Source organism: Furipterus horrens, unplaced genomic scaffold (genome assembly GCF_987537825.1).
Source record: "Furipterus horrens unplaced genomic scaffold, mFurHor1.1.pri manual_scaffold_11, whole genome shotgun sequence".
Lineage (NCBI taxonomy): Eukaryota > Metazoa > Chordata > Mammalia > Chiroptera > Furipteridae > Furipterus > Furipterus horrens.
Window position 1 is genome coordinate 11,419,375 of NW_028327181.1, and position 22,987 is coordinate 11,442,361.

Below are 22,987 nucleotides of genomic sequence, written 5' to 3' on the forward strand. Positions count from 1 at the left end.
GATGCCACCAGTAGACTGTGACTATATCTTAGAAATATAGATATAGATATAAGTAGATATAGATTTCTCTAATCTATAATGTGATACTTAGAGCAACCACTAAAAATGCTATATGAACAGATACACTAAAAAACACTACAGATAACTGAAAATGGAATTCTAAAAAATATATAGGCAACCCACTGGAAAGTAGGAAAAGAAAACAGAAATGCAAAACAGAGCAATCACAAAGCACAAAACAAAATGGCAGACTTAAACTCTAACATAGCAACAATCACCTTAAATATACGGCATCTAAATATACCTATTAAAAGACAGAGATTGGCAGAGTGGATTAAAAATCATAAACCAAATATATGTTACCTCACTTCAGATAGGCTGATATCGGTAGGATGAAAGTAGAAGGATGGAAAGATATATTATATAGATATGAATAAAAAGAATGCAAGAGTAGCTATGTTAATATTAGATAAAGTGTATTTCAGAGCAAAGAAAATTATCAGAGAGGGACACTCTATCATGATAAAAGAAGAATGCACCAAGAAGACCTAGCACTCTTAAGTGTATGTACACCAAACGACAGAGCTGCAGAATATGTGAAGTAAAAACCGCTGGAACTGAAAGGAAAAATAGATAAATCCAGCCTTTTAGTTTCAGATTTTAATACTGCTCTCTGAGCTGAAAGAACAACTGGACAGAAAATCAGCGGGAACACCACCAACCAACAGGATCTGACTGACATTTATAGGATACTCTGTTGAACAACAGAATACACATTCTTTTCAAGTGCCCATAGAACATATACCAAGACAGATGATATCTTGGCCCATTAAAGAAACTTCAACAAATTTAAAAGAATTAAAATCATAGATGTGATCTTTTTACATTAACGTCCCTGACCACAATAGAGTCAAATTAGAAACCAAGAACAGAAAGATAACAGGATAATCTCCAAATACTTGAGAAGTAAACAACACATAAATAATTTATGGGTGGTTCAGTGGGTTGGGTGTCATCCCGCAAATTGAAAGGTCGCCAGTCCGATTCCCAGTGAGGGCACATGCCTGGGTTGCAGGCCAGGTCCCCGTTTGTGGGTGTGCAAGAGGCAACCAATCTATTTCTCTCCCTCTTTTTCTCCCTCCTTCCCCCTCTAACAATAAATAAAATCTTAAAAATAAGAAAAAAGGAATAAAAAGTACTTCCCATGACTCTAGAAAAAGCATCTACAAAAAAATCTATAGCTAACATAGTGATGAAACACTGAATGCTTCCCCACTAAGAACAGGAAAAAAGGATATTTGCTGCCACACCCAAGTCAACATAATGCTGGGCGTTCTAGCTAGTGCACTAAGGCAAGAAAAGGGAATAAAAGGCATACTAATCAAAAAGTAAGAAATAAAACTCTTTATATTTATAAATGGAATAATTTTCTACATAGAAAATCCCAATGAATCTACAAAACACCTCATAGAACTAATAAATGAGTTCAGCAAGGTCGTAGGACTCAAGTTAAACACACAAAGTAATCAAGTGTATTTCAACCTATTAGCAATGAACTCATGGACACCAAAATTTTAAAATACCATGCTACTTATAGTTGCTAAAAAATTAATTAGGTATAAATCTTACAAAACATGTACAGAACTTATATACTAAAATACACAAAACAATGAAAGAATGCCAAGAAGATTAAAACAGACACATTATGGTTTGGAAGACAGCATAGTGAAGCTGTCCGTTCTCCCCAAATCGATATATAGGTTTAAAATAATTCCTATAAAATCCCAGAAATATTTTTTTCAGCTATAGACAAGATTATTCTAAAATTCATATAGAAAGGCAAAGGAGCTAGAATAGCTAAACATTTTTTAAAAAAGAAGAATAAAGTGGGAGGAAACAGTCTACCCAATTTCAAGCTGCATTATACAGCTGCAGTCATCAGGGCTGTATGCTAATGGCAGAAGGTAGATAGACCAGTCAATGCAACAGAATGGAGGACCCACAAATAGTGCCAAATGGCTTTTTGACAAAGGTGCAAAATTAATTCCATAGACAAAAGATAGCCTTTCAACAAATGATACTGGAGCAACGGTACATCTTTAAGAAAAAACAAAACAAAACAAAACAAAACGAAACAAAACCTCAACCTAAGTCTCAAACTTTATGTAAAAATTAATTCAACATGGATCACAGATCTAGATGTGAAATGTAAAAATAAAAAACATAGGAGAGAATCTTTGGGATACAGGCAAAGCACTCTTAGATTTAATACCAAAAATGTGATCCATAAAAGGAAAAATTGGCAAGTTGGACATATTTAAAATTAAAAACATTTTCTCTGTGAAATACTCTATTAAGAGGATGAGAAAAATAAGCTACAGACTGGGAGGAAATATTTGCAGATCACATATCCAGCAAAAGACTGGTATGAAGAATATATAAAGAATTCTCAAAACTCAACAGTAACAAAGCAAACAAATAGTCCAATTAAAAACTGGCAAAAGATGTAAAGAGCCCTGGCTGGCATGGCTCAGTAGATTGAGTGCCAGCCTGCGAACCAAAGTGTTGCCAGTTTGATTCCTGGTCAGGACACATGCCTGGGTTGCGGGTCAGATACCCGGTTAAAGGTGCATGAGAGGCAACCACACATTGATGTTTCTCTCCCTCTCTTTCTCCTTCCCTTCCCCTCTCTAAAAATAAAATAAACAAAATCTTAAAAAAAAGAGATGTAAAGAGACATGCAGACATGAAGATGGCAAACAAGCACATGAAAAGATTTTCAACATTATTAGTCATCAGGGAAATGCAAATTAAAGCCACAATGAGATATCACTATATATCTATCAGAATGGCTAAAATAAAAAAGTGATAACACCAAATGCTGGTGAAGATGCAAAGAAACAGAATCATTCATAGCTTGGGGATGTAAAATGATACAGTTACTCTGGAGTTTGGCAGTTCCTTAAAATACTAAACATACAACTACTATATGACCAGCAATTGTACTCCTAGGCATTTTTCACAGAGAAATCAAAGCTTATGTTCACACAAAAACCTGTGCACGAATGTTTATAATGTTTACGAACCTAGAATCCACCCAAGTTTCCTTCAGCCGGTGAACAGTTCAACAAGCTGATACATCTGTGCCTTGGAATGCTACTTAGCAATAATGAGCAAACTAGTCATACATGCAACAATCTGGACACATGTCTAGAGGCCTATAATGAGTGAAAAAAGCCAATACCAAAAGGTTGCATACTATATGGATTGCCATTTTTGAAATAAGAAAAATATAGAAATTGAGAACAGATGAGTGGTTGCTAGGGATTAAGGAAGGGATGGGGGCAGAAGGGAAATAGGTGTGTTTCTAAAAGGGCAATGTGAGGAGCCCTTGTGGTGATGCAAATACTCTGTATCCTGACTGTATTGATGTCAATACGGAGTTGTTATATTGAACTACAGTTTTGCAAGATGCTATCAAAGGGGGAAACTGGGTAAAGGGCCACATGTGACCCCTTTGTATTATTTCTTACACCTGCATGTGAATCTACAATCATCTCAAAATAAAAAATTTAATTAAAAAATACATCCTTCTGTAGCCAATCTATCATTTTCAGCTTTTATTTTGCAGAAAGCAGCACTCAGATCAGTGACAATCAAGATTTATCTTGAATTTTGATGTTCTCCAAGCTTTGTCCTCTTCTGTCACTCAGGGGTCTTGCCTACTGAGATTACTCTAGGGGCTTCCAGTCTTTCATTTATTTAATTATATTATTATTTGTTCATGCTTCCACAGGGTAATTCACTCAGCTCCAGGTTGCCCTGGCAATCTAAGAATAATGTCCTCCATTTGCTACTGAGAAACTAGGAAAAATGATTTGCTCAGGAGCCTCTGAATGCAGATCCCACAATTCTTTTTTTCTTCACACATGAGTGACTTGGAATCACTCTTATTTTCCCTGATCATTAAATTCATCTTTATCTAGCATCGCTCTTAGGCCACTTCAGAAATTACCACCTTTTGGAAGCAGGAAATAACTCTCAAATCCAGCATCTTACCTGGACCTGAACCCCTCCATTCAGGGCCAGCTTAGACAGAGCCAAGATTTCCTCAGAGCCCACAAAGAGGTTGCTATGGATTCAAGAACAGCAAGATGATGGGCGTTTTCTCCCAGCAAAGAAAGGGCTTTGCAGTTTTCCTGCTGCTTCTGGGAACAGCAGCTCTCTGTTGACCACATTGGGAGCAGGTGTGTGGGGCAGGGGGGTGAGATGGCATTGCTTCTGGCTTTAGATGCTTCGTGTGTAAGAATTACCTCCCTCAAACTAGGGATCAAACTAGGAACTGAATCAGGCAGCTGGAAGGCAAAGGTCTTGGGATCTTTCTTCCATAGCATATTCCGTAGCTGCTCTATGGTGGTGTCATTGGGGAGGAACTGGCGTCAAGGATAACTTTACTTCTAATTTCATCGAAGAACTGGGAGAAGGGAATCAACATGTTTTAAACTTTAAGTGCCTGTCTTGTGCTGGACACTATGCTGGATGCTTTGCCATGTCTTAATTCATTGAATCTAAACTCTTGAATCTTCAAAACCACTTGCTGAAGTAAGCATTTGGATGAACAACACTGCATAGGTGAGGGGACTAGAGGTCAGGGAGAAGTGACTTGCCCAGGGTCATACAAGCGGTAAGTAATGGAGCCTGAATTTAGAGCCAAGTCTCTAGGAATCCAAGGTCTGTGTTTTTTTATATTTAATTTTTAATTTTTGTCATGCTGCATAGAGGCAGTTTAATGTAATGACTAACTGGCTAAGAGTGCAGACTCTGCAATTCGAGGAATATCGGTTGTATCATTAGCTCCCCCAGTTCAGGCTAAGCCACTTTCATCTCATGTAAACAGGGTGGCGGAGCCTACCTCCCAAAAGGGTGCTCAGTCCCTCCTGTAGTCAGTGGTTGTTTCAAGGCAAAATGAACTGCATTCCCCCTTTATTGAAGCACAGCAGTAACAGCAACAGGTGCATTTGCTGAAGGCTTATTACAAGTCAGGCACCCTGCTAAGTGCTTTTTCAAAGTTTTTTATCCTCACCTGAGGACATTTTTTCATTGCTTTTAGAGGGAGAGGAAGGGAGAGAGGAACATCGAGGCAGAGAGAAACATTGATTGGTTGCCTCCCACACGCGCCCATGGGGTGGGGGGTGGCGGGGAATCACACCTGACCATGGATGGAACCGGCAACCTAGGTATGCGCCCTGACCCCCACGGGGAATTGAACCTGTGTCCTTCCGTTCCCCCGCGCGACACTCCATGCGACTGAGCCACACCAGCCGGGGCCTGCTGAGTGCATTATTAACAGTGAGCTCATGGAATCCTTCAGGGAGGGGCTGCTACTTACTACAGTATCCCTATTTTACTGATAAAGAAACTGAGGCTTAGCGAGGATGAGTGATTTTTTGTGATAGCTGTTTTGGTTCAGGTAGACATTGTTTTACGTAACACACATTTCTGAGACTGATGCTCAGAAAAATTGCCCTGTGAACGGCGAAGATGCCTTGCTTTGGGAAGTAAATATCCCTATCCCTCAGCTTTGCAGTTTCCCCAAATCTTGGTACTTCAGAGCTTGGTATTTCAGAAAGGGACTCTGGTTATTATCAATAATAAGACAACTTTACGCTATTGATCAGGAAATTCGGGCATGTAGAGGTGAAGGAAACCGCCCCGGGTCACAGTCTGACAGCAGCAGAGTTGGCGCTCTATCTCGGTGCCCTGACTTTTCAGGCCGGGGCTGTCTAGTCATTAAGCAAACGAGTGAGGGACTTTGACCAGGAAAAGGAAGGGAGGGACCGTGCATCCTTCATTTCCTTACCTGCGAAATGGGGTCAAGACGGGCCCTCCTTGCAGTGGTCGGGGATACGTGGGAGTGGCCCAGCTCAGGGTGAGCCACCCTGTAGTAGGAATATGACAATTCAAAGTGGGGGGAGGGCCAGAGCTACGGGAATCCCCAAAGGTGGTGGTGGTGGAGGAAAGGGATATTGGAAGCAAAGGCGGAGCTTCGGAAGCCAGAGGCGGGGATTCGAGTACTTGGGGCGGAGCTTGGAGGTTTTTAGGCTTTTATATGAAAGTGGGCGGGGCTTGAGAGGAGGTGAATAGGGTGTTTAGCCTGTGGGCGTGGCTTCTAGAATTTCCTGCGGGGTTTATGGTGCCGATAGGTCAGTTCTGAAGCCATGGGCGGGGAGCCCGGCTTAGGGAGCCAGGAGGCTAGCTGAGGGTTTGGCTGGGTAGTAGGCGGGGCTCAGAGGACCCGATGTTCTGGTTTTTAAGGAACTCTGGTGGAATTTTTGAGGAGCCAGGGATGTGGCCCTGCAGAGCCAAGCAGGTCAGTGGGCGGAGCTCTAACAACGCCGCTCCTGGTCAGGAGGAGCAGTGGGCGTGGCCCTCCGGCCTTTGAGTCTACTGGAGGGCGGTACGTGCACTCTGCGGCCCTCCTGCATCTTTCAGCGCGACCAGAGGGGGCGTTAGAGAGAGTGAGGCGTGGATCGTAGGGTGGGAAGCGCACTTTCCTGCCGGAAGTGGGCGTGGCGCTCCGCAGCACGGCGGCTCTGGTTGGGCGCGGTGCGGCGCGGGGGCGGGGCCTGCGTGAGGCGGTGGGGGCAGTGGCGGCTGCCCACGCCCCTCCCCCGCGCGGCGCTCAGTGCCAGGCGGGAGGCGACAGCGGTTGGAGGCATCGTCGGGATTTGCAGCGGGGGACTTTGGCGGCGGCGCCTCAGGCACCTCGGCCCTGGTTAGCAGCGCGCCCCTGGAAGGGCAGCTTGGGCGCGAGCCGGGCGAGCGGACCTGTCTTCTTAGCATGTGCTGGCGCCGGCTGACAGGAACCGGCGGGGCGTGGGGAAGGGCCCAGTGTAGGGGAGTGGACTGGGGTGGTTGCGCGGGGTGCGGGTCCTTGGACCGGGGCTCACGCTGGCCGGTGTGCGGGTGTTTGGGATCGGGGCTGCTGCTGGAGCCTTGGGGCCTCGGGGGGAGGGAGTTGGGTACAGAGCCGCTTGGCTTGGGGAGAGTGAACCCGGATCCCTTTGGGGAGAAGATTGCCCAGGGGAGGCTTTTAGGGGTCCGGAACCCTCCTGGCCGGATGAGGAACTGCGGGCAGAGTGCGGTCTGGGCTGGCCGAGGAAGGTTTTTAGGGGTCAGGAACCCGTCTGGTTGGGTGGGGTTTTGGGTGGGGAGGGGCTGCTTGAGTCTAGGGCGCAGAGCCCAGGGGCGTCAGAGCTGGAGACGGAGTCGGAGCGACCGTTGGGAGAGAGTGGGTGGGGGTAGGCAGGGTCGGGGTTCACGTGTGGCGGGGGCGAGCTGGGCCCTGCGTGGGAGGGGCGAGGGTGACTCTAGCCCGGGGGTTGCCTGGCGCTGGGCCCTGGAGATCTGGGTTAGGGGTCAGAAAGGGCGGAACAGGGCCAGAGCTGGAGTGATGTGGGTGGGGGCGGTTTGGGGAGAGGATGAGCCCAGCGTTGGGAGCCGAGGCCTGGGACTGGCGAGGTGGGGGAGGGAGGTCGGGAGTGGAAGAATGAAGCTGGAGCGGGGTCGGGGGCCCGGAGCGTCTTGAGCGACCGGGATGATTCAGAGGTGTGCTCCCCTAATAGCGAAGCAGCTGGCGAGGCACGCAGTGAAAAGGAGCGAGGTGCAGGTGGGGCTTCGCTGCGCTGCAATGACTGAGGATGAGGTCAGATGTTGAGGGTGGAAACGCAGGCACCGAGCTCTCCCGCCTGTCTACACAGGCGCGCGCACCCCAGCTCGCCGATTCTCAGAGGATTTGAATGTGCTGGGGAAGTGGCAGGCTGCGGGAGAGCTGAGAAGAAAGGGGCTTCCTCTTGGAGAGAGGCGCTGGCCCTGCCGTCCTTTTTTGGGAGTGTTCAAAGGGTTTTGATCGCTGGAAAAGGAAACGTAGCCTTTACTGCATGGTGGTTTAGAATCACATCCTATATTTGGCCTTAATGTAGGCTGCCCTTGTTTTGTGGTGTCTGAAGTCCTTGCTCTACATGTTGCAAACGTGGGATTTGGTGTGAGAAGCAAATTGCAAGTTGTCCATCTCCCTCAGGATAGCATGATACAAAGGCCTTTCTTACCTGTAAGGCATTTGAAAAGGATTTAATACAATGTGTGTGTTTTAAACTGGTACTGGGTGGTGAATGTATTTACTTTTGGAAATAGTTATCACGAAATATTAGGGCTCTCTTACCGAAGCCCTCTTGCTTGGGATTACATTCTAAAGCTGTACTTGTAGGGCTCTTAGTCACTCTATATAATAATGCATTTCATTGTCCTTATCTGGCAAAACTCTCTCCTGACCCCAGGGCCTGCTAAAATAGTCAGAAACATGATTACGTATAGGCGGTTGTTTTGTACTGTCTGTTCGGTTGTGAAGGCAAATAGATATGTGTATATATATTTGGATTTAATTCTGTATATTTCAGAAAAGTAATTTAAGGAAACTTAATCTTGTTTGGCTTGGAGATACATTTCAGTGTCGCAGTTTTTGATTCTTGAAGCCTAATAGTAAACTTTGGGTCTGAGAGGTTGCATAAATAAATAGGGGTAAAAAAAGTCAAATAAAACTGGAAATTGTGTTGTATGTTAGGTCTTGAGGACAGTATTTTGTGGTAGGTGATAGTCATGTGTACTGAGAATTGAACAAAGATTGGTGTAAAGGTCGGATACACACCTTTTTGACAAATCTGGAATGTGCCCTTTCTGTATTTGTTTTTGAAGGTAAATTAAAGCCTGATAAATTTTAATAGATATGTACCAATGAGGTATCATTGCACATAGTATTGAATTTTCCTTTTTTATTTATTTATTTTTATTTTAAAAAGATTTTATGTATTTATTTTTAGAGAGAGGGGAAGGGAGGGAGAAAGAGGGAGCAAAACATCAATCCATTGCCTACCATGCAACCCAGGCATGTGCTTTGACAGGGAATCGAACCTGTGACCCTGTGGTTTGCCATATGATACCCAACCCACTGAGCCACACCAGTCAGGACGAATTTTTCTTTTAAAAATTATTTATTTGAGAGAGAGAGAGATTGATTGACTTGTTCCACTTATTCATGCATTCATTGGTTGGTTGTTGTATGTGCCCTGATCTGGGATCGAACCTGCAACCTTGGTGTATCAGGACAATGCTCTTAACCAACTGAGCTATGTGGCCAGGGCCAGGTTGAAATTTTCATGATCATTTGTTACTTTGCCTGCAGATTTCTCTAATTAGTGTTTATGTCTATTACTTTATATATAGTTAAGGATTAGATTTAGGGTTTAGAAACAGCACTTTTTAAACACTTGGATTTTCTTTCTTAAATAAGTTTTATACTTAATGTGTCTGTCACTTTGGAGATCCACTCCAACCAGGAGGAGGAGCATCACTTTTGTCTATGAAATGGAATGTTCAAAGGGATAAATTATCAGTTCTTAGTTTACATAACTGGGAATCGAATGGAAGATTCAGTTTTTTTATGATGGCCGATTATTTCTTAATACTTTGATTTGCCACAAACTGGTGCTATAGAAACACATATTATTATTATTAACTGGGTTGTTTTTATCTTTTATTTCTTTTTCAGAGGTGGAACAGTAATAAATTGGGGTGCCAGTTTCATGTTTAGGGTACAGATCCATGTGTGTTTTCTATTTGATGAGTTCCCTGTGTTATCTTGAGTTATGAACTGTTTTCTGACACTTATATGACTTTAAACTTAGGATACCTTTTCTGTATTAAAACATGGAAATCATCATGAATATTTCAGTATGACCTACTACCTAGAATGTTAAGTAATAGAATCTCTCTGGGTTTTCATTGCCCTAGTTCAGATCCTTTAAAGTGCGTGAACAAGATTATATACTCCTTTTTGAGACCTTGTTTTGTATTTTAATAGTGTATAATAGAATCTTTTTTGTTTTTATTTTTAAGATTTTATTTATTTATTTTTAGAGAGAGGGGAAGGGAAGGAGAAAGAGAGGGAGAGAAACATCACATGAAAGAGAAATGTCGATTGGGTTGCCTCTCATATGTGCCAGACCAGGGTCTGAACCTGCAACCTAGGCGTGTGTCCTGACTGGGAATCGAACCAGCGATCTTTCGCTTTGTGAAAGGGGATCAACCAACTGAGCCACACCAGTTGGGGCTCTTTCTTGTTTTGTAATCGCTTTTTGAGATATAATTCACATACCATACAATTCACTTATTTAAAGTGTATAATTCATTGGATTTTAGTTAGAGTTGTACAGTCATCACTACAATTGTAGAATATTTTCATCAGCCCAAAAAGTAACCCCATACCCATTAGAAATCCCCTCTGCCTCATTCTCCTCCCTCTGCTGCCCTAGGCAACCACTAATCTCCTTTTTGTCTCTGGGTTTGCTTATTTTGGACATTTCATGTAAGTGGAATCATGCAATATGGGGTCTTTTGTGTCTGTCTTTTATTAAGCATAATGTTTTCAAGGTTTATCTGTGCTCTGGCATGCATCAGCACATCATTCTTTTTTGTGATTGAGTAATATTACACTGTATGGATATACCATGTTTTGTTTATCCATTCATCAGCTGATCAACACTGGATGTTTCCCCTTTTTGGCTATTATGAGTAATGTTGCTATGAACATTCATGTATAAGTTTATATAGGACATGTGTTTTCATTTCTCTTGGGAATTGCTGGGTCATGTTGGTAACTGTGTGTAGCTGTGAAAGGAACTGCCAGACTGTTTTCTAAAGTAGCTACACCATTTTACAATCACACCAGCAGTGTATAAGGCTTTAATTTTTCCACATCCTTGTCAACATTTGTTATTCTCTGACTTCTTGATTTTGGCCATCCTTGTGGTATCTCATTGTGGTTTGGATTTGCATTTCCCTGATGACTAATCACGTGTTTAGCATCTTATGTGATTAGTGGACAGTTGTGTATTTTCTTTGGAGATATGTCTATTCAAGTACTTTGCCCATTTTTAAAATTGGATTATCTTTTTAATGTTAAGCTATGAGCTATATTCTAGAAACAAGTGCCTTATCAGATATATAATTTGCAAAAATTTTCTCCATTTTTTGAGTTGTTTTTTCAGTTTGTTTTTCAATCCTCACTGGAGGATATGCTTATTGATTTTAGGGAGAGTGGAAGGAAGGGAGAGATGGGAAGAGGGAGAGAAACATTGATCGGTTGCCTCTTGTGTACGCCCCAACCAGGGATCAAACCTGCAACCTGAGCATGTGCCCTGACCAGGAACTGAACCTGTGACCCTTCGGTTTATGGAACAACACTCCAACCAACTGAGCTACACCTGTCAGGGCTTTTTTCACTTTCTTGATAGTGTTCTTGAAGCAAAAATGTTTTTAATTTTAGTGAAGTCCAATTTATGCATAATAGTCAAAATTGATAATAATGAAGTTAGAAGTTATTTAGACCTTAAATCATGTTCTTATCAATATTTTGATTATATAAATTAAAAACCAAAGATGAAAGGGTTAGGGAAATATTTGAATTAGTCCAAGAGCCAAAAGGGTACATCAGGAAACAATGTCATTCAGCTGTTTAAATCCTCTAGTTATCTCTCACCCCTGTGTCTTTGGTTAAAGTTCAGGCTTGTTAACATGGCTTTGCATCCAGGCGTCTCTCATTTCAGCCTGCCTTATCTCTCACTAGCTCCCCTTATGTATCACCCCCACTGCCACTCCCTGAAACATCCCAGCCTTCAGATCTTCTTCTGATGTGCTTACTATTCTGCCCCCTTTCCGCTTGCTGAATCCCACTAGTCCTTTGGGATCCTCCGTGAAACCTTCCTCGTTCTCGCAGGCAGACATTGTTCCTGCCCTGATGCGTCGTAGGTACATTTATTACTCCCGTCTGCTACAAGGAACTGGACCTGAACTTGAGTTTACAGTCCGAAGGTGCCTTCTCACCGCAGGTGGAATGCAGGAGAGAAAGTCACATGGAAGGCAAACCAGATTCTCTTGATCACAGCTTGGTCTCCAGTGCCTACTGGGTGTTTGCTGAATGAATGATTGATTATTGATGTTAACTGGAAAAATCTTGAGGTTGGTGGCTTTCTCTGATTCTTATTCACGGTTTTGTTGCCTGTGTTAGAATAATGTGAAGGGCAGAGGTAATTCCCCTCTGCCTTTGGGGCATCCAAGTCCAGCTCTTAACAAAAAATTGCCCAGATTGTAAAATCCAGTCTTGAAACATTTTCCCGAGGGCAGAACATTATCGTCCAGGTTCTTTCCCTCTAATGAATGATAATGACTGGCCCACAGTCTTAGTAGGGCAGATGGCCAGGAAGCTCTTGTAGTTTGGTACATTGAGCCATACCCAGTGCAGCAGGCCAGCCCTGGGGGTTTGAGTAGTCAGCGCTGGGACTAGCCCTGTGCGGGCCTGTCAGGGGTGTAAACTGGGCTGTAAGGACCCCTACCTCCTTCCTTTTTCATTTTCATGTGACTCTTTTTCTCTCAGAGCATCTAACTCAAGTAGTAGTCTTCAGTTATGTTCTGTGCTCTTACGTTCATGCCTGGTACTTTAATGAAAAATACTTAATTTCTTCCTGGGAGCTAGAAGAACTCGTTGGCCAGTTGGGGTACATTTTCTGCTTTGGGTTCATTGAAGAGGTTGGATTGTGGCAAGGTAGTAAAGAAGAGAAGAAAAATACCTCGTATAGTTTCTTGCTCTAAGAGAGTTTTGTATTTAGAAAACCCAGGGCAGTGAAGGCTGCAGGCCTTCCGAGCCAGACTGAGCTGCGTTTCCTCTTGACTCCATTTCTTAGTTAACTGTGACTTTGCCGATACCTCGCTTCCCTGAGCCTCGGTTTCTTCTTCTGTAGCATGGCAGTGTTAGTGACTACCTTGCTGGGTTATTGTCAACATTAAATGAGAAAAAGTACGTACAGTGCCTAATAATGAGTAGCATGGAATAAATTTGTGTTCCCTTGCTCTCTTCACTCTTAAATGTCTGTTAATGAATGGAAGGAACTGTGGAGAATCTAATCTAGTCGGTTTTATTTCTGATGTTAAGCTATTCGTGTAAGGCTTCCCACTCCCACCTCAGCATGTTAGACTTTGAATCAAAGAATCACTGAAGAGAAAAAGAAGTGTCTAATTTTAGAATAGGAAAGTAGTAAAAATGTAGTGTTTTGCTATCTATCTGAATTGGAAATGTCTGTACAGACAAGCTCTCTTACTTAGTCTTTATTCTTGTGTTTAATCTGTCTATGTTTATCTGCTTATCTGTTAAGGAAAAAGGTTTGGTTCCTGGCAAATGATGCATGTTAGGGTTTGAAAGAAGATTGAACTGCAGGGTGTGAGATCCTCATCTGGTTATAATGTGAATGGCAGCAGTGTAATAAAGTATAACATTCTATGTGGGAAAAAGCCACAGTAGTTTCATGGGATGTTAAATTAGGCCTGTCATTTAAATCTTACATCAATAACAAAAGCGGGTCCTGCTCTTTGCCAGAATAAAGAGAAATTATATCAAATTGATGCACAGGTCAGAGCAAGAGAAACAAATATTAATGGGAGTAGGAGGCTTGTATTTTGTATGACGAAGGGAGTAACTTCACAGTACTGCATATGTATGTTTCCCCTTTGGTCATGCATTTATCTACATTTCTTTTGTTTTTAATTATGAATAATGGATTATGTTTTAGTGCCAATGTCTCAATCACCTTTTAAAAATATACCACTTTAGGGGATTTGGGAGATTTATTCCTCAGGCCCAGAGGTTCTCTCTTTCTTGAAGGTCTGTGAGGAACAGCTATAGACCTTTGAGAATACAGCTGCCTGGTGACCCTGAGTCACAGCCAGAATGGGAAGTGCCTACCTGATCTTACAGATGAGGAGCTGTGGTCACAGGAGCTTGGGAGACTTGCTTAAGATCAGGAACGTAACTGTCCCGCCCTCTTCCCCCAGCCTCCCTCCACCTTTTGCCATGAGAAGTATGAACTTGTGTGGTTTTGTAGTGTAGTGTGGATGAACAAAACTCTTACAGTGTGACCCTGATAGCGGCTTTCCCTTTTCAGTCCTTGACCTAATGCAACAGTTCCCTCTTAGCCTTCCACCACGGACTTCTGCCAGACCTGCTGGGGGGCCTCCTCGCAGCCGATCTCCTCGGTTCATTAACACAGTGTTTGTTTCTTCCCTCCTCACATTTTCAGATTGCACATGTATTAAACTACTAAGCCTGGCCCAAATCTTCAGAAGGTTTTTTAGATGCTTTTTTTTTTCTTTTTTGGAAACTTAAATACATGGAATCTGTTGCATAAGCCTTTGGTAGATTTGATTTCCTAGTTTTAATATAAAGTTCTTTGACAGTGTTTTATTGATCCATTTTTATTTCTTCCATCTTATAATCTGTTAGTAAGCAATGGTTGTAAGGACTTATCTCAAGTGTTTCAAAGACCAATTAATATTGCAAAGATGTCGTTGCATTGTGCCTTGCCAGAATAATTGGCATCATTAGGCCGTTTGTATATGCAAACACAAGTTTGACAGGAACAGCACACGTCCAGTACTGAGCTACACCGATTGTAACAGGCGGAATGAAAGCCCCTCAGGGTTAGCAGAAGTCGATCATTGCTTCACAGCGTGGTCATTCTGTCTCTGTGGGGCCCAGACAGACTTGGAATCTAGGCACTTTGAGGGAAGAGCTTTTTGACCCATTGTGGAATCAGATGTGTATCCACATTTTCTGACACCTGCTGAGGTCTTTATCCTGCATGAATAAAGCCGTGGTTTTTTAGTTTCATGAAGGCCCATAACACACTTGGGAAAGGAAGTCTTGGGAGAATGAAACCTTTGGGAGTGTGTTTTCTACTGACATTGTAGGGGTTCTTGACAAAATTCACAAGTACCCCCTCCTTAAGACCAATGTTTAATCACCATTATTTGCTTACTTCACATGAAAGATACTTAAATTCCTTTTCATAATGGTCAAGCATTCTTTTCTAGTTAAAGATTCTAATTCCTTTCATTCTTCAGAACTTAAAGAATTGAGGCTGATTTATTACTATAAAAACTCAAATGCTGCCTGAGTGGTGACTGAGAAACACATATAAACTTGAGCTATCATCTCCATTAAGCAGAAGGATTTATTAGGAGACTAGTCACTTTACAAGCTAGATGGTGCATTAATTTTGTGGTTAGTACTGTCTTTAGTTTAACATTGTCATCCTAGTTTTTCTTGGCAAGCAAGAGAGAGGTTGGAGCCAATGAGTGCTGGCCACAGCTCTTTAGGGGTGATATTTAATAAGACGCGTGTTGTCTGTTTTAGAAATAGAGTAATCTTCTCTTAGGCCTTTTCTCTTATGTGGGCTACTGTCGCTTTACAGTGCTAGTATAGAAGATAAGTTGGAAGTTTTGTGGGTTTTCTTTAACCCTAAGACTTCCAGTTTGATGTAATGCAAGGTAGAGATATCTTGGATGCACTGGGCTGAGTTACATTGTCAAGTGGAACAAATGATGCATCTTACCTCCCAAGGATAGTTGGGGACCATGTGGTTTTCTAAAAGTGCATGACTGGAGAGCCCAGATGCAGTTTCTTTCTGAGAGGCAGTGTGTGCATTCAGTCCCCAACCCAGGACTGGGTTATGTTCCCAAGACTAACTCAGTTCATTGGAACTGAGATAGCTCTTTTTTTTTTTTTTTTTTTGGTATAGTAAATTCAGTATTACAAGTGGTGGGTAAGTTCTCAGCCTAGACCAAAGAAATCTGTTTAATTCACAGCACAGCTTTTGAAACTGTTCATGGTGATAATGGGATTCTGGATCCTGGGAGCTGGGAGTCACATGAAACAGAAGTAAGGAACCATACTCCACACCCTTGGGGCCTGTTCCAGGCTGTGGGACATCCGCAGTCTTCCAAGTTCTTCATCTTCTTTCTTAACTTGAAGCTTCCACTCCCCTGGTTAATCTGGTCTCTTTTAAATATAATAGTAGTAGCAAAGCAAATGGCTCCAGTTTATTTCCACTAATGTGTTCCTGGATGGCCACAGTTATTACTAAACTGTCACTGTTATTCAGTGTTATGGTGACTGATGGGCCTAATGTGTGTTATCTTATTTCACTCACATCCCTTAACCCTTGTAGAGGTACAATATTAATATTTTTAAAAAGGAGGTTCCTTATTGATAAACAGATCATCTCTGAAATTTTGATATTCAGTCAGTGCAATAAGGTTTCAGGGGGAAACCTGGGCAGAGACCTGTGTGATCAGGCAGAGCCCATATAAAGATGCTAGCCCTGATACCTGAAATCAGGAAGAAGCTCTGCCTGTTCTGAAAGGTTCTTCCTGTTACCTCAAAAACAGTGAATCTGCTACATCCTCCCCCTCCCCCCCGACCAATAACTCATGATCCTTTTTTTCTCTTGCCATTTAGGAATCAAGGCTTGAAAGGGTCTTAGGTTTTAATTCGAGGTAGCTTGAGATAGACTGGCCAAAGCTGGGTGCTGATCTCTTGTCTATTTTTCTGTTTCTTTATAAACTCATAGCAAAAGCCCCTTCTGCAAACGATGGGAAATAATTGACCCCTTTTTGTTAATGCCTTTTGAAGGGATTGGACTACCTGGTTTCCAAGAACCTGGCTCATTCAAACAGTTTATGGTGCTAAGTGGAACAAGGATTAGGGACCTGATTTTCCTGGTGCAATTAAGAAAGTCTTCACAAAGTGTTAATGGTAAACTTAATTTTTTGATTTACTTTAAAGTATGCAAGAGTTAAAAAAAATTACAAACTTCTGCTGGCCCTCAAATATATAATTATTTGTGCTGAATTCTGTGTGGGGAATGAGGACGGGGCGTTGGAGAGCAGTATTTATGGGAAGTTAACAGTGAGGCCCTGCCTGTGGGTGTGTGAACCAGCACGGGGCTGACTCCAAACAGGTGTGATTGGGGCAGAGCAGCATAAGAGAGGCGGAATGGCCCAGACTGGGGAAAGTCACTATAACAGAGTATATTTATACAATCTATTTGAGTAAAATGTAAATATAGCTTAGAGATAGAATATGCAAATATAATTTGTAGGTGTCACTACTGTTAATGACTTCTGTGCTAATACTAATTACATTTGGGGTTATATGAGCAGAAATATAAAAATAAATTATAAGTGTAGACTTTATTTTCTAGTTTGTGGAAGTGAACACCATGCTCCTTAAAAGGAAGAGAATATCTTATTTTTTTGTGCTTCCATTTCCCAGCACACTGCCTGGCACAGAGTCAGTGCTCAGTACCTGTAGTTGAATAATTAAATTTCAGTTTTACATGATATACTTGTGATAGGGATTGCCAGTCTTCCCATTTTTCTAGAAGTTGAAAGGAATAAAGAAGTTTTCTATGGTATAGGATTGCTGATTGTAAACATTTGCTTTATTAAATTATCTTATGGTAAGCTAACCTCAATTTTCATTATAGATAAATGTTAGCAAAGTGTGTGTATGTACATTTCTTTATTGAAGCATTTTATTTGCAAAGCAAATTTTGGGCTTTTTGTTATTTAAAGCATGAATTCTGAGTGACATTACATTTTGGTGCTTTATTGCAAATTTGCTTAACTGAATTACTGAATAAATTGAAAATATTGGTAACAAGGGGTTCTTAGGGCTCTACTTTATAGTCCAGTTAGTGACTTTGCCTTAAGAAAGTATCAGTGAAGCTGCATCCTAGGGGAGTATGCTTTCCTCTTATGAGTTTTTGTCAAAGTAGATATGGGAAGAACTGTAATTTGTATCAAGATGAGGATTTAAAGTTAAGGTGGCCATGGAACAGCAGAGTTTCCCTTTACTGTCTTTCTCTGTTTTCTCATCTTTTAATGACTGACTGGTAAGTGTCTCGTCCCAATTAGTGGTTTGTCCTGAGGGGGCTCTAGGGCCAGCTCCAGAGGAATCAAAGGGTAGGTCTCAGGGCGTTTGAGTGGCTCATGGAGCTCCAAAGATTCGATGTGTTTGGATTGATTTTGACTTGAGAAATTGACAGGAACTAAGTAAAAATAGGGTGAATTGTGCAACATTTCAATTGCTGAATGGTCTCATCATTTAGGAGTTCATTTGTGCAATGTATTAAAATTTCAAAAATGACAGGCTTTGGTTCAAATTACATTAGTGATTTATGTAATAAATGATGACACTAAATGTCATTTTTGTAATTGTTTGTGTGTGTATTTTATTTTTAGAGATTGCAGAAAGTATTTATTTGGTTGTAACTACATTTTCCCCAGTGAGTTACATTATTACAGTTTCTTGTACTCTGTTGTAGATACTGATATTCTTTGTTGTTGTTTTTTTCTCCTTTAGAAGAGAGGTGTGCTGATAAGGAGACAGTTTGTAATTCTACCAAGAAGGATGAGACAGAATGATTTCTCCTGAGTTGCAGTAAGATTTTAAGAGTTGTATTTTCCTGTTTCTGAAAATTCTGGAAACATAGGGAGATTTTTATTTTAAATGGTGTTAGTTTCATTTTCAAATAGCATGCTCAATATATTTACCTTCCAACTTAAGGATCTTGCTCGGCACACTTTCTTAATTTTAAATCCAGTTATTAATCTGAAAAGGTACAATAAGTATTTAAATATTTTTCCTATGTCTTCACTCTTTTTAGACATCCTCCTTGTAAAGAGAAGGCTCTTCGGAGCTAATACAAAGTACATAGTAGTGGTTCTTTGCCCTGGTTATTGATATGGTCCCCATGTACTTCATCATCCCAGTGTTCGTCCCAGCTGCACGTTGATGTTTGTGTGAATATGTGATTATGTTGTGTCCCCGCCAGTAGACGGTAAGCTCTGTGAGAGTACAGGCCAGGCTTGCTTGCTCACCGTTGTGTCTTCCGTGTATAGCATAATGCGAGCTGCATGGTCAAAGCTCAATAAGTAATTGAATATTGACTAAATGGATGATTGGGATTAAAGACCTTTTCAGCATTTACAGGTAAGTGTATATGTTATACACATAACCCTGTAGGTACTAGCAACTAATTCAGAATTCGGTTCTCGGTGAATAGTGTGTTTTATTAGGGGGATGTGTACAGGATCCCAGGGAAAGAACCATTTCCCATAGACTTGTAGGCTGTGGAAACCATTTATATTTTAGTTCTCCCATTTTATAGAAGAAACCAAGAACTGTGGAACCAAAATGATTCAGTGTGTAAATGACTGTGAGTGAGGATATACTTGTGTCTGACATCCAAGCCAGAGTTTTTTCCTGCTGTTACCTTACCATTCCCTTGAAACATTATCAAGAGTATATATATATATATTTAGTCATTGTTTGCCCACATAATAGGATATAAAAAAGGGAAGAGAGAAAAAATTTTTTTTAAGATTTTGTTTATTTTTAGAGAGAGGGGAAGGCGGGGAGAAAGAGAAGGAGAGAAACATTGATGTGAGAGAGAAACATCAATTCGTTGCAGCTGTACACGCCCCAACTGGAGAGTGAACCCACAACCTGGGCCTGTACCTTAACTGCTGGGGATCGAAGGGCAACCTTTTGCTTGAGGGGGCGACACCCAGCCAGTTGTGTCATATGGTCAGGGTAAGAGTGAAATTCTTCAGTTGAAGGTGATTACTTCATCTTTTGACTTTGTTAGTTTTGCCTGTGACTAGCCTTATGAGTGTCTTCATAAAAATGCCTTAGAACAGCAGCAACAAAAAGATCTTGGAGTCCAGTTATTTCATATCCTGGTATAAGACGATTGCCAAAGAATTATTAAAATTTTATTCCAGGAGAAACTCCATTTGACTAAGTAGTGGAAACAGACTTAGCAAGTTTGGTCATACAAGTGTGCTTTTTGCCAGTTGTTGATAAGAAAAGTAGATCATTGATTGGTATAGAGAGTATTCTGAAACACATTCATCATTAATTTTTAAGTGAGATTGCTGTGTCAGTCATGTCTGCAAAAGCTCTGCACTTGGTGTGAGAACTCTTGGGACCAATTTGGCTCTTTGAAGAGAGCGGCAGAGTTCAGCCTTTGCGTCTGGTCTCCTGTGGTGCCCTTTAGAGAGATGACGGCAGCCTCAGACCATATACAGTCCCACGGTGTCCTCTGGCAGGTAGAGCCTGCCCCTGTCTCTGCGCTGGAGGTTTCTTCAGGCCTTTCAAAGCTCCAAGGATGGGTGGAGGTCACGTGTTGATAAAGACGCTGGTGACAGGCAGAAAACTGGGAAAGGCGGGGGATAGTAAACACATCATCCTTGTATGTTATCTTGAGAAAAGTGTATTCTTATTTTGATAGTGAAATAAAAATAAAAGTATCTATTTCTGTCATTGAAAAGCAAGAGGTGACCCCTAAAATCTTATAAGCTCATGTGTTGAAACTGCAAAATTTCTGTAATGTCATTTATTGTATTTTAAGTGTGTTACAGGCCCCATTAAGGCATCTTTTAGTGATAAAGGGTCTGTCGCTCATACAAGTGTGAAAATGTTAATTTGAAGATTTCTATTTTTTTGTATTTAGGATGTTTATGTTGCTATTTTGCTCTTCATATGTTCATTTCATTTTTTAAAAAAATTTCAGTTGTACTGAGGTAGACTTGACATAAAATGTAACATATTTAAAGTGTCTATTTTGGTGATTGGATTTATGTATATAGCTCATTTCATTTCTTGTCAGACCTCATTTTTAGCTGTCACTTTCTACTCCAAATCACTCACATTCTACTCCAAGTCATCACAGTGTTTATGTTGACGTTAGGTGGTCCCCAGCTTTTCTTTGTAACAAGTTCCTAAAATGAGTACAAAATTATAAAAAGTAAAAGTTGGCGTTCTCTTCTTAGAAAGCTTTATAAACCTCTTCATTATATCTTGCCTTTTAGAATTGTCATCGATACATATATATTTCCAAAGTTTTATGCATGGCCTTTCATGCTGTTGTTTTGGGCAGTGGAGCACATAGGCCTCTGGCTTAAGTCTAAGGGTTTTCAGTCGGAAGTAAAGACTTGGCATACCTAATGCTCTCTGTTGTTATTTGAATGCTTACAGCCAGCTTCTGTGTTTTGATTTTTCCGTGGTTAGGCATGTTTATAAAGTGTGAGCAAAATGCAATTTCATATTTAAAAACTGCACAGACAGGCCAAGTGTGGGACTGTGAGCTGCGAGGCAGCCCCCCATGGAAAGCACCGAATGCCGCTCGGCTGCTGTGGGAAAGCCAAGTTGTATGTATGACGGGGAGCTTATCGTTGAAAAACTATCAAAGTGCAGAGGGTGGAAAGTTGAACTGCCCTCTACTTTGTGGTTTGAGGTCATTGTGTCTCTCTCAGATGTCCCTTATCTTTGGGCAAGTCACGTAATGTCTCTGGGCCGAAAACGGTGCCTCATTATTGGCATCTTACCTATTACTTGGATGAATAATGGGGTAATACTATTTGGAAGACTATGAATTTCCCCGCTTTATTATTATTTTTAATCCCCCCACTCCCTTATTCTTACCATTTTTGGTGTCATGATAAATTGAACCAACATTAAGGCTGCTCAATACTTGGGTCAGTTGTCTTATGTGGTTGTAGGCGTTTCTAGAAAAAATCGTTCACCCCCAACATCTCAGTGTTGTCAGTGGTGTGCAAATCCGTTTCAGCCATAGCTGCTATGTATGAGGGCTGTTGTGTGTCTCACTTTTCTGCTGCAGTTTTCTTTTTTTACGATTTTATATATTTATTTTTAGAGAGAGGAGAGGGAGAAAGAGAGGAAGAGAAACATCGATTGGTTGCCTCTCACACACTCCCTGACCAGGACCGGGCTGCAACCCAGGCCTGTGCCCTGACCCAGAATCTAACTGGCAACCTTTTGTTTCGTGGGACGATGCTCAACCCACTGAACCATGCTGGTCAGGGCTTTGCTATGTTTTATACCAGATATTGTATTGTGGTCTTTTTTTTCCCCTTTCCTTAAAAAATATTTTTATTGATTTGAGAGAGAGAGAGAAATATCAATTGTTAATCCATTTATATAAGCATTCATTGTTTGCTTCTTGTATGTGCCCTGACCAGGGATTGAACCCGCAACCTTGGAGCATCAGGATGATGCTCTACCCATTTGAGCTATCCGGCCAGGGCTCTTTCTTCTTCCTTTCTAAAATAACCTCTGTTAAAGTAGGTAAAATAGGGTTTTTTTTTTCTTGGAATGTCTCATATGAATCTGTCTTCATATGAATCTTTTTAATTAAATGGATGTAGTGAAAATGATTTGTTAAGGTGAACTCTTCAAGTCACTGGTAGGTTTTATTTAAGAAAATTCAAAGAAAGTTCAGCTACCTCATATCGAGAAATGATGAATGTTGAATTTTTGTATTTAATCATAGTACCTCCCATATTTGCTTTAGGTATCTGCTCTTTTGTGAATGTTGTATGTAGGCTTACATATTATATTTCTAACTTGTTAAAGGGATTTTTCACTTTAGGAATGCCATTTAAATAGCTGAGTTTAGGGCATTTGTTGGCTCATTTGTTATTTTACTTGCCATTTTCAATTAAATAACTCATTCAGATCTCTTCCACATTAAGAAGCGCCTGCCGTCAAAGCAGCAACTTAGAGGGAACGTTTTCTTTCCCCATTGAGATTCTGGAGTCTTCTGTGGTCCTGGCCGGGGAACATTCTCAGCTTAGCGAGCGCTTGAGTGACTGGTGCTCTGTAGTGGTCTCAGCGAGTGCGCTCAGCAGGGTTTTGCTGCTAGTAGGGGTTTTCCTGTATGTGTTTCTAGCAGGATGTGTTGCCTTTCATATGAACCATAGAAGTACATATGCTGGGATCCTTAAACAGGTAACTTCTCAATAAACAAGGAAATGTCAAAATTGTGGTCTTTTTTTTTTTTTTTTTTTAATGAAAATGATGGAAGTAGAATAGAGAAAATGTAGTGACATTGACTAAGGTGTTTTGAGTGTATTTTATTTGGTGGCATTACAGTATAAACACCCTGTCTTATATACATTTTTTTCTCCCAAGAGCCAACACATTTCTCATATATGGCCTGTGAAATAAATTTTC

The 22,987-nt window shown here is 41.2% G+C and overlaps 1 protein-coding gene across 4 annotated transcripts in view; it reads left to right on the top strand.

Annotated features, from left to right (window-relative positions):
* Positions 1-6,288: 6,288 nt before the first annotated feature.
* The window catches only part of CORO1C (coronin 1C), a 73,394-nt gene continuing 56,695 nt past the window's right edge, over positions 6,289-22,987 (top strand). Inside the window, exon 1 of one of the 4 annotated variants that reach the window (XM_090290815.1) lies at positions 6,289-6,370. The gene's annotated coding sequence lies outside the window, so the exon portion shown is untranslated. Of the gene's footprint in view, positions 6,371-6,435; positions 6,458-6,664; positions 6,776-11,855; positions 12,073-22,987 lie in introns of those variants that run through there. The other 3 variants (XM_090290816.1, XM_090290813.1, XM_090290814.1) reach the window with 3 other exon arrangements.